The sequence below is a fragment of the Budorcas taxicolor genome, chromosome 2 (assembly GCF_023091745.1).
Source record: "Budorcas taxicolor isolate Tak-1 chromosome 2, Takin1.1, whole genome shotgun sequence".
Classification (NCBI taxonomy): domain Eukaryota; kingdom Metazoa; phylum Chordata; class Mammalia; order Artiodactyla; family Bovidae; genus Budorcas; species Budorcas taxicolor.
The window spans coordinates 156,060,030-156,069,340 of NC_068911.1; positions in this window are offsets into that span (position 1 = coordinate 156,060,030).

The window sequence follows — 9,311 nt, forward strand, 5'->3', positions numbered from 1 at the left end:
AGGGAATTGATCATAAATATTTATGAGATTCTAATAGGCCTGCAGGAAAAGATATTTGATCAGAGACAAAAGGTTTGCCACTAGCTTTGAGAGAGAGGCTTCTTTTGGACACTTGGACTTCCCTTAAATAAACTTGAGTTTTCAACTGTCTCCAACAAGTAAAATTGTCTGGCCAAGCCTGAGAGTTTTGGCCAAAAATACTGACTTGAATATGTCTTACATATTTCACAAAATCCAATTAATTTTTTTGCCATCTTGTTTTGAAGAGTAGGGATTATCTTAGAGTTATTATGCCTACTGGTTACACTGGGGAATAAAATAGTTTCTCTGATCCAACATCCTAAAGGCATTCCTTTGGCAGGGAATGCCCGGTTGATGTTCCATGGTGAGTTAACATCTAAGTTATGCTTTATCAATTAGTCTTGCTCTATCTGTTCCTCCCATGGGCATGGAAAATATTTTCTAAATTCATTGGTAACATCTCAAGACAGCCCTGTCCCCATCTTGGCAGAGCAGGCTGTTCTTATGTATTAAAGATCCCAGTGGTATGAAAGGGAAAAATTATATCTCTGCTTAATTCTGTAAAGACTTTATTAATATCATGAAAGAAATCATTAAAAAAATATCATGCACTAGCTTGAAAGTCTATACTAAAATGTCACTGTTCCGATTTGAGCTTTAGATGCATTTCCCAAAACTAAGAATTTGATTTTCTACATTTGTAAATATGTTAGAAGTAAGCAAATTAAACTATCCCTCTTTTATACAAACTTTCATCAGTTCTATGTAAGTATGATGGGCTAGGGATCTAGGGATTTGCATACATCTGATCGAGAGCTGACTGGTTTCTGGTATATATTCATACAGTATCTGAATCTCAAATGCAGTGTTGAAGGAGAACATTAAATGCTGCTTCAGATGGCTTTCTGGGTGACTCAGATGTTAAAGAATCCACCTACAATGCAGGAGACATAAGAGACTCAGGTTCAATCTCTGGGTTGGGAAGATTCCCTGGAGAAGGGAATGGAAACCTACTCCAGTATCTTGCCTGGAAAATCCCATGGACAGAGGAACCTGATGGGCTACAGTCCATGGAGTCGCAAAGAGTCAGACACGACTGCGCAACTAATACTTTTCAAGGATATTTTTATAGAGATCTAAGTTCAAGTAAAATTCAGTATGTGGATGTAAGAATGAATTCTGGGGTTAACTTAAGACAAAACTATCTTGGCCAACTTTCAGGAAAGCTCTACAAGATGCTGGAGTAAGCAGCTTTCCATTTTATCCAAGCAAGGGATTTTTACTGTCAATGAGCACTGCCATCAGCTACTCTTATCTTTATCCTATCCTTCACACTTATCTGAAGTTTCTCTCATTAACCTTCTTCCTTTGGGTTAAGACCTTAAGCTTCTAAAAGGTTCATGTGCAGTGCAGATAGGTCCTGAGAGGGTGGCTTCCTGAGCTTTAGCTCCTTGTCACACAATTAACCCAGAGTAGTAGGTCAGATTGAACAGTTTCCATCCAACACAGTCCAGAGAAAACAGGATGCCTTGTGTAAATTTGGAATGAAGAATGGGAGAGAGAAATAAGAAGGAGGAAAAGTTTGAAATGTGAGAATAAAGTTCTTTATTGGGAAGATAGCCCTTGGTGGAGAACTCCTAAAAAGCCAAGAAACCAAATTAGGTAAGAAAGACACAGGTATAACATCAGATGCAGACTTGACTTAATTAATATTTGTATCTGCCTTCTGTCCTGTTCTTGTAATTTCTTTGTTCCAAGGAAATTAGTCTCTATAATTTTAGCTAAGGAGCATTTCTTCTCAGTCAGTCTTAGAGAGTTTCCTCAAATATTCTGGGGAAATTCATAATTGATTATCTCCTTGGTGTATGGCATGGAATTTTTTATCACATTAATTTTGTAGACTTAAATATACTTGTCCTTTGATAACTCTTTCAAATTTAACAGATTTAAATTATTATCTGTACTTTTATTTCCCACAGTTTTTTCATAACTTTTTTTAAAGAAAATATCTGGAGCTTCCTAACTGTAGTTAAAAATATGAGGCAGATAGAATATTTTGAAGGCGGGAAATGCACAGATCTTTAATTCTAGAAGCCTGAGTTCTAGACCTGGATTCTGAAGGTAGGAAATGCACAAATTTTTAATTCTAGAAGCCTGAGTTCTAGACCTAGAAGCCTGATTACTCAACTAATTCTGGGCTAAGACCCTTAAAACTCCTTGGGATATTAACTCCTACCTGAGGGATTTAAACTGATAATAATAATAATAAGAAGAATAGTAATAAGAAATATTTATTGAGCCCTTAAGAAATTTCATGTTTCATATGTAGTTTTTTTTTAATGTCATATACACTGGTGTGGCCAGTAATCTTTCCCGTTGTACACATGGAAAAACTAAGGCTCCAAAAAATCAAGGCACGTGTCTAAATCCACACAACTGGTAACTGCTAAGCCAAGATCAGTTAATCTGCCTTATTGTTTTACTGCTTCCCCAGTAATCCCAATGGTCCCATCTCTAATTATATTGATCTAATGGTAACACAAGATAAAGTGAAAAGAAAACAAGAATAGCGAACTTTCAGATATCCTTTTATTTGTCTACAAGCAGAGAGCTGACACCATAGGAAGATGTAGATTTATAGCTGTTGGCCCTCCAGTCCATTAGAATGGATGTTTTCATTCCAGCATGGTCACTCTCACTCTCCTAATAAAAATCAGTCCTTTAAAAAATTTATTTATATGGAAGTCTTTTCCTTTCAGTCAGACCCATGATTAACAGCTGTAGGACAATGTATTCTTTATCACCCATCTCTAATTTTCTTCCATGTTTTTAAAGATTTTCCCAAATACCAGATACTTTGATAGACAGTGATGTTATTTCTAGCTCTCAAGATATAGTTTGGCAATGAAAAAATGGGATATAAAATTAAATTAGACAGAATATAGTAAAGAGTAATTACTAAAAATCATAAAAATAAAAATAAAAAATTACTGTTTTGTGCAGCTCCAAAGACTGGGAAAAAAAATCACAGATGGCTTTGCTGAATTAGGATTTATGTCTCTATGTCAAGAGTTATACTTCCCTCCTTTAGGATGAACCATCCCTAAGATTGGCATTTCAGTTTGCTTGTCCATCTCTTCATGGCTTTGAATCCTATCCAGGACCAGAACAATTGACTGTTGCCTAGAGAGAAAGTTCAGGGTCATAGGGAATGCTCCCATCTTGCAAAATTTGAAATCGAAAAAAATTTTTACCAAGAAACAAAGACTTTCAACTTGTTACCTAGAATAAGCAGATACAAATGCCCCTGGCAAAAATAACCTGAATTGTTTAGAAAGTCCTTTCAAATTAATTTAAATAAAAAGGATACTTAAGTCCAACTTTAAGGTTTAATCCAAGGGTTCAGTTCAGATATTCAGAAGTTACCATTAGAACTTCTTTTTCAAAATTTAATTTTAATTAGAAGATACGTACTTTACAATATTAGGTTGGTTTCTGCTATACATCAACATGAATCAGCCGGAGCTATACATATGTCCCCTCCCTCTTAAAGTTTCCTCCACCTTCCCCACTAGAACTTATTCATTTCACCCAAACTGGGCTCTCCTTGTGGTCAGTTCAGTTCAGTCACTCAGTCGTGTCTGACTCTTTGCAACCCCATGAACCACAGCACACCAGGCCTCCCTGTCCATCACCAACTGCTGGAGTCTATCCAAACCCATGTCCATCAAGTCAGTGATGCCATCCAACCACCTCATCCTCTGTTGTCCCCTCCTCCTGCCCTCAATCTTTCCCAGCATCAGAGTCTTTTCAAATAAGTCAGCTCTTCACATCAGGTGGCCAAAGTATTGGAGTTTCAGCTTCAGTATCAGTCCTTCCAATGAACACCCAGGACTGATCTCCTTCAGGATGGACTGGTTGGATCTCCTTGCAGTCCAAGGGACTCTCAAGAGTCTTCTCCAACACCACAGTTCAAAAGCATCAATTCTTCGGCTCTCAGCCTTCTTTACAGTCCAACTCTCACATCCATACAGGACCACTGGAAAAACCATAGCCTTGACTAGATGGACCTTTGTTGACAAAGTAATGTCTCTGCTTTTTAATATGCTATCTAGGTTGGTCATAACTTTCCTTCCAAGGAGTAAGTGTCTTTTAATTTCATGGTTGTAATCACCATCATCGGTGATTTTTTGGAGCTCCCCAAAATAAAGTCAGCCACTGTTTCCACTGTTTCCCCATCTATTTGCCATGAAGTGATGGGACCAGATGCCATGATCTTCGTTTTCTGAATGTTGAGCTTTAAGCCAACTTTTTTCACTATCCTCTTTCACTTTTATCAAGAGGCTCTGTAGTTCTTCTTCACTTTCTGCCATAAGGGTGGTGTCATCTGCATATCTGAGGTTATTGATATTTCTCCCAGCAATCTTGATTCCAGCTTGTGTTTCTTCCAGCCCAGCATTAGCAGGATACTTACCAGTGATGCTATGCTGACATTCTATCCACTCAGTAACCCTAGTGGAATGAAGATTCCTCTTCTGCAATCCTAAAAAAAGGACTCAAGGCTGAATCTCATTGACTCTTACTGATTTCACTTGACTTGTGCCCAACTCTAGAGCAATCGCCATGTCCAAGTAGAGGCAACATTTTGCTGAACGTGGTCTGAGTCATAGGTCCATCTCTGGAGTCAGAAGATGGAGAAACTTGGACTTGAGAGTAGGAGAGGTTTAGTCCCCAAGGAAAATGGGGTGCCTTTACCAAAAGAATGAGTAACACACATGCTAGATATGCAAAAATAGTGGATGTCCACTATATAATTTTGTGGCCCCAAAGATTCCTCTTCTATCTTCTACAACTTGTTTTTTTTTTTTTTTTCTAGCCGATTGATCATCAGTTGAGCAGAAAATTTCTTGTCTCACTATTTCTCCTGTGTCTCAAGAAGACAGTATGCTTTTAATCATCCACTGGGAGAAATGTGACATTTTAATGACAATTTTAGTGTATCATTCCACCACGGTTGGTGATTTTTAACCCCTGTGTCATTTGTCATGTTTCTACATCAGCTTTTCTGAAACCACTAGGCTCAAATGACAGCCTAAAAGGACAATTGCTTGTTAACTTTACAACGTTCATAGATGAAAACACCAGAGTTAAGACAAAAGAATTTGTCTGAGAAAGCCAGGTTGTCACTTGTTTCTCACCATCATGTGGGGTCAGATGGGTCTTTTTCCTAATGGATCTCCATGAAGCTCATTACCTAATGAACTCAGTGTGAAGTAGCTAAGGCAAAATGAAACCCTTGAGAGAATGAATTATTGCTCTCTCAGCCCACAGACACTGGTGGGAACCATGCCCTGTTGTCAGTTTCCCACAGTGACATCACATTACTGTTGCTTTTTTTCTGTTTTTATTGTGAAGTATACTATAGAATATAGGATTAAACAAAAACACCCTACATGTTATTTGTTATGACAGTGCACAAGGACTAGATATAAAGGGCAGTCCTAAAAATCCCCACCACCACACACACACTTGGTACAGTACATTGCACAGAGTGGTAACAGTAAACATTCTCTTTTTGAATGAGTGAATATTACATGGGTTCTTGAGCTTGTCCTTGGAGTGCCCTCCTAAATGATGGCCCCTTTTCTTAGTACTGCTACTCAGTCAGAATGTACCACTGTAGCCCTACCAGCTGTTGAGGACCTGTGCCCATTCTGATTGGGCTGACATCCTTGCAGTGCCTATGCTATACTGTTATAAATACTTCGTATATCACCCATCTTTTATTCACCAGGCATTTAAAGTAAGCCTATTAAACTCATTTCTTTTTTCATGTATGGATTCTCTCTTAAGCCTCTTTTCTATCAAGTTTTCTACATTATCTTTTGTCTCATGATGACTCTAAGGAGTTTATTTTTCATGGTAAGACATCATTGTATCTTGTAATACTTTTCAAAGGATACAAAGAGTGGAAATATAGTGTCTGAATCCAAATACTTCAGTCCTCATGATAGGTGACAATGTTTTGCAAACCAAATCTCTGGTTTCAAAAATTTCCTTTTGCCCTCCTAATAACCCAGTCAGGAAGCTCCTACTTTTCCAGGACACTAAACCAACTGAGCTTCCATTATTGTTTCCCTTGGGATTCTTATGACCTTAGCATTAAGAAATGGGGTAGCCATGAATGGTGATCAGAAAGACTGAAGGTGTCTTTGCAGATGGAGAGAGGAAGTACAGTAACATCATGAATATTATAAGTGAAACATAACAATCCTGAGGTCAAACACTCTCATCATTTATGCTTTAAATACATATACTCTTTAAACAAAGGAATTTAAAATATGTGAAATGTAAAATCCTGAAACTGTCAGCTGCATCCATGTCACCCCATGAAATTCAATCCTTCCATTAACATTAAGTGCAGGTGAGGAGTATACATGATTAATTTTAGAGTGGCTATTGGGGAATTCCTAGGGATGAAAGAGGACATTTTTAAGCTTACACATTTTAAATAAATCATGAGTGCTCACTCGTGTTAAACTCAGTGGATGGCATCTCCTTGAGTGGCAGGCTCTTGAAAATAAGGGAGATGCCTGTTATCTCCTCATTGCAAGTGGTCCAGATGGTACATAAATCAAATGAATGTTGGTGTTAACACATTGGAGGGCCCCATAGTCTTTGTTGATGAGTTGTGCAGCAGAAGGTTTGAGGTGCATGAAAGAGACAGCAACAACCACATCCGTGCGGTGACACAGAAGCCCAAAGTGTAGGAAGGGCCTCGTTATATTTCATTATCATGGGGCACCTGGGAACTACTTCTCAGTTAGCTCCTGGAGAGATGCAGGAAACAATTTTCAGATGATGCAATGGAGGAGAGCTTGTAATGAAAGGTTTTCTACAACCTTCTAAAGGTTCATCTGTCATGACATCATCCCTTCCCACCACACACACACCTTTACTTCAGTGGAAATGCCCTGTTCACTGCCTTCTGAGGTCATTCTGCTTTGGTTCAAGCTTCCCACTCCTGCAACTCTACATCATATTTTCATCCTTAGCAAACCTTATTTCTCTCTTGGACTCCTCTGGTGGCTCAGTGGTAAAGAATCCACCTGCTGATGCAGGAGATGTGGGTTCGAACCCTGGGTCTGAAAGATCCTCTGAAGGAGAAAATGACAACCCACTCCAGTATTCTTGCCTGGGAAATGCAATGGACAGAGGAGCCTGATGGGCTACAGTCCATGGGGTTGCAAAGAGTCAGTCATGACTTGGCAACTAAACAACAACAACTCCTCTCTTACTACCCAGCAACAAACTCCACTTCCTGTCTCATGGCCTCTCAGAACCCGATCAATCAAGTGGCTTATAGTGACACCCTCCTCTCAAATATTATATCCATGCCTTTACCACACACTCCAGTTTATTATCCAAAACTTTAGTTATTCTTATAACACTTCGATAATTGTTGCCATATCAATGAACCATCTGGGGCGGTATTCACTTCCAACAAATTAAAATTGGATTCACTTTTTAAAACTTTAAGAGAAGTAATTTTTAAAAGAAAACATTAAACCACTACCAAAAATAGAAAAGCGTTTCACTTGCCATAAACAGAAGGTATCCATGGAAATAAATATAGCAGGAGCCAAACAATGTAATTAAATTTTAGCTATGTGGGGCCAGCCTGGGTCTCTCCAGCCTGAGGCTTCTTCCCTGGGTGGTGCAGAGGGAGAAAAACCAAGTGTGAGAAGAATGTTGAAGGGACCCTAGAATGAAAATGAAACTTTCTCCTGAAGCTAGTCAAATAGATGGAAAGCAGAGTGGCTTTCTGGATTCATTGTAATTTAGTGCTCTGTTCTTGCATGGCCTGGGATTGCCCTGCATGCCAGAGAGTAAATACCCCACACTTTGAGACCACCATCTTACCATGCATTATCCTATACTGAGTGTTGTACTTTGGCACGCATTTTAATATCTTCACTAGTTGATAAACTCCCCTATCATAGGAGTAGTTCTGAAGATCTTGGTTTCCTTTACTACCTTCAAGTTTCTTAATCTTAAGTGTTTGTTAATTAAGTATGGATCTGATTAGAAAGATACATTGTTGTTTGTTGCTAAGTCATGTCTGACTCTTTTGCAACCCCATGGACTATAGACTGCTTGACTCCTCTGTCCATGGGATTTCCCAGGCAAGAATACTGGAGTGGATTACCATTTCCTTCTCCAGGGGATCTTCCCAGCAACAGGGATCAAACCTGTGTCTCCTGCATTGGCAATGAGATACTTTACCACTGAACCACCAGGGAGGGGACATATGTCTACCGATGGCTGATTTATGTTAATGTATGGCGGAAACCAACATAATATTGTAAAGAAATTATCTTCCAATTGAAATAAATAAATTTTAAAAAGGAAGGAGAAGTAGGGTAAAAAAAATAACCCTAGTATTTCTTCCAGCAATTCCACCTCCATCAGTGAGCAACTCTGTAGCTGGTGTTGGCAATGCAAGCACTGGGTATATGGTGGTGAATAAACACAAAAAGAGGGAGAAAAAAAAGATATTCTGATAATATAATCAGATGAACACATATCATGAAATAGATTTGTTTTTAGGTCTGACGTAACGTTCAAGTCTTATTTCCATGCTAAATGTATTATTCTAAATCCAGAGAAAACTACTTTACTAGAATGACAAAAAAGAATGTTAGATCTTAAGAGGTCAATGGCCCTTTTATTCGGTTTGCTGGGTCATATATAAATATCGTTCACTGGTCACCTTCCTTTCGGGCTCTGGCATCAGGAACGTGTGGCTTATTACATGACATATGTGATCATTAAAGGAGATTTATTTGGAAATAAACAGTATGTGGAGACATTCCTTAAGCCTTTTTTTTTCCTCCGGCTGGGCCATGTTTTTCCATCCATCAGCTAAGAACGCCCAGGTTGCAGGGTCATAATAATGGAAAACACGTGCACAGTGCTTGCTTGCTGTGTGCCAGAAACATTTCCAGTACTCTCAACATATATTCATGATTTGAGTCCTTATAACAATCCAATGAGTAAGGATATTAATTTTCTTTTGCCGTCATGATGAATTACCACAAACTTAGCTTAAAACAGCACAGATTTATTATCTTACGGTTCTGAAGGTCAAAATCTGAGTCGGATCTCACGGGGCTAAAATCACAGGGTCTGCAGGGCTGCATTCTTTCTGAGGGCTCTGGGGGAGAATCCATTTCCTCACTCATTCGGGTTTTGGAAGAATTGTCTTCAGTTGCAGGACCGAGGTTTCC